Source organism: Limulus polyphemus, unplaced genomic scaffold (assembly GCF_000517525.1).
Source record: "Limulus polyphemus unplaced genomic scaffold, Limulus_polyphemus-2.1.2 Scaffold3634, whole genome shotgun sequence".
Lineage (NCBI taxonomy): Eukaryota > Metazoa > Arthropoda > Merostomata > Xiphosura > Limulidae > Limulus > Limulus polyphemus.
The window spans coordinates 54,002-57,459 of NW_013669244.1; positions in this window are offsets into that span (position 1 = coordinate 54,002).

A 3,458-nucleotide genomic window follows, 5' to 3' on the forward strand; every position below is an offset into this window, starting at 1 on the left:
TCCCTCAGTGACTAACAAGTGGAATCAGTCAGAAATCCCTCAGTGACTAACAAGTGGAATCAGTCAGGAATCCCTCAGTGACTAACAAGTGGAATCAGTCAGGAATCCCTCAGTGACTAACAAGTGGAATCAGTCAGGAATCCCTCAGTGACTAACAAGTGGAATCAGTCAGGAATCCCTCAGTGACTAACAAGTGGAATCAGTCAGGAATCCCTCAGTGACAAACAAGTGGAATCAGTCAGGAATCCCTCAGTGACTAACAAGTGGAATCAGGAATCCCTCAGTGACTAACAAGTGGAATATATCCCTTGATTAGACAAGAGACAGAGAAAAGGGCCTCAGAGGATTAGACTTGGAAAAAGCCTTTCTAGATTAGATGAAATATAATTCTTACAGCATTAGATTAACAAACTATCTAACAGAATTAGGATAATGTTTCAGGATCAGGCAAGTAAGAGAGGTGTTAGAGGATTAAGTAAAAGATAAGTCATAGTTTTTAGCACTTTGAGATATAATATTCGAAGATATTATTTATACACGAGTGATACAATAAAGTACAACAGAAATAATACTACCGAAATATTTCGCAAGTGAAAAAAAAAATATTTGCAATAGAAAAATTATTTAATTTTGTATTTGAATTTAATGATGGCGATGTTTGTCATTTCTCTTGATAATTCTAATTATGACCCTAATTAAATTTTTCATTGAAGTCAAATTTTATTAATTATTTTCCATTTCAAATGTTTCTTTCGCCCATTTTCATCGTCTTTCTCAAAAATATAATTATGTTTGGGTTTGTCCGGGCAAAAATAACATTCACAAACCCACTCGTGTAGTTGAATATTGATTAATTATGTTATAATTGGGAAGTAATAAACTACGAGCATTGTATTAGATTTATTACATTAACTTTTTAATAATCTCATTCTTGTAATAAACACCCAATAATATTTACATTGTTGAAGTAAATAAAGAATACCTTTATTAATCAGAAATACATTTCAAACTTGAAAGTGTTCAGTTCTCCGCTAAAACAAACAATGGTAAACGTGCATGTGCTGAACGGACTATAATACATAGCTCCATCTAACGGCGATAAAATAATTTTTAAAAATAAATTTTATATTTACCCTATATGTATTACGAATAGTGCATTTTAATTTGGTAAATTAATTATACTCTGCTTTAAGTAAAATTTTTTCATGAACATAAGTTTTGATTAGAATGAAGCTTTTCCTACTTTGACTAGTTTATCGAACAAGTGAAACTTCAGACTTTTTTTATTCATTTGTTAATTACTTTCCTGCTTTATTAATTAGATGTTTATTTTTATTACGGAGACGAAGATACAAGAGAGAAACCTGAGAAAAATACAATTATTCCGTTAATATTCAACTTGTTTCTGCTCTGCAATGCCACATTATGTAGGCGTAACAAAATTCAATTCAAAATTAAAGTCTATCGCAGCTGAGCTAACAGACAAAGTATAACAATATGAATTAGAAATAACATTTCTTTTGTTTGTTTTATAGGTTTTTTATGGTACAGAGATTTGAAGTTAAGAGTGGTCATTGTTTCAATATACTTGATTAACTGCTTGTATTGTTAACCTTGTATACAGTATTTGCTCAGAACTACATGAAGGACTATCTGTGCTAGCAGTCCATAATTTTCAACTGATAAACTAAAATGAATGGTTAATAACTAGTGGGATATGACTATCACTCTTGTAGCACATATCACAAAATGTGGAGTTTTTGTGACAATGGGACACGAACCCCTCTTATTCACAAACCCACTTGGTTAATTAGTAACATAGATGTTCATAATTTCACTTACCTTGAACTTACGTAATAAAAAGGCTTTCGAAAGCCCATAAGCCTAATTTCACAAATAGCATACGCCCTTTCTTATCCACCTTCAGGACTATTGTTGTAGAATATTTAAAATTCAATAACAAAAAAATATAAAATAATAAAATATTTGGCTCAAAGATACTTATAAGACCGCTACATTAACTTACAGGTATTAACATTTAAAAATTCGAAAATCGCAGCTTGGAAATATAACAACATTTTGTCTGTTACGTTTTTTTTCGTATTTTTAATATAAATATCAAACACATGTTTATGAACAGGTTTTCAGATGAATATATTAAGGTGTTAGTTAACCTGATTGTGTTCGAATAGAAACGCAAAGTTTTCACCAGGTTTTCCTTACAGTTTATTTAGAGAAATAGGATTTCCTAACAATTTACCTAAAAAGATATCAAGTTTACGTACAGTTTGCCTAAAGAGATCAGATTTACTGACAGTTTACCTAAAGGGATCGAGTTTAGTGACAGTTTACCTAGAGATCAGATTTACTGACAGTTTACCTAATGGGATCGAGTTTACTGACAGTTTACCTAAAGAGATCAGATTTACTGACAGTTTACCTAAAGGGATCGATTTTACTGACAGTTTACCTAAAGAGATCAGATTTACTGACAATTTACCTAAAGAGATCAGATTTACTGACAGTTTACCTAAAGGGATCGAGTTTACTGACAGTTTACCTAAAGAGATCAGATTTACTGACAGTTTACCTAAAGACACAAGATTTACTGAAAACATAGTAATCACTGAAATTCGGCCCATAAGTCGTCTTGCACGCACAAGTAGCGAGTTTTATTTTCTGGTATAATATTTGCATATTTACCTACTTGAACAAGAAACTTATTATTCAAAGTTCTTATATACAATGATATTGTGTGATATTAGTTGGTTATACTAGTAAATATGGTTAAAGGTGGGGGCAATCTTTTATATATCTAATACAGATATCAGAACTGAAAACACTACTTCTCCAGTTTTACCGAAACGATCTGTTAACCCTCTTTTAAAGCCAACACGCTTACGACGCTAAACATTGGGTATAAAGATGCACAATGAACTATACATGGTTTGCCCACCATTGGTATCGAAACCAGGTTTTTAGCGTTAAATGTCTTCGGATTTATTGCTGGGCCACTGTGGGTCTTAAATAGGTCATCTGTATTTTCTAGTTCTCTTGATATATATTACACTTTTCCATCTCTGACACTTGCAAAAAGAGAGATTATTAAATTTACGCAGCCTATCCCTCCATGGAGTAAAATTTCATTAAAAAGACATTCTTGTATTTTAACTTTGACATGTTTATTGCCTCTCATTTAATTCTTGTTGGTAAAATGATAATATTTCTGTTCTCTTGAAATCACATAATAATTTATGGACTTCGACTGGTAAATTCTTGGACCAGATTTCTACCTGCCAATATGACACCAAGTTGAAGTGACTTTGGGTATAATATTCATATTAATTTCTAATTCCTGGACAACATTTCTTCCTGCCAATATGACACCAAGTTGAAGTGACTTTGGGTATAATATTCATATTAATTTCTAATTCCTGGACAACATTTCTTCCTGCCAA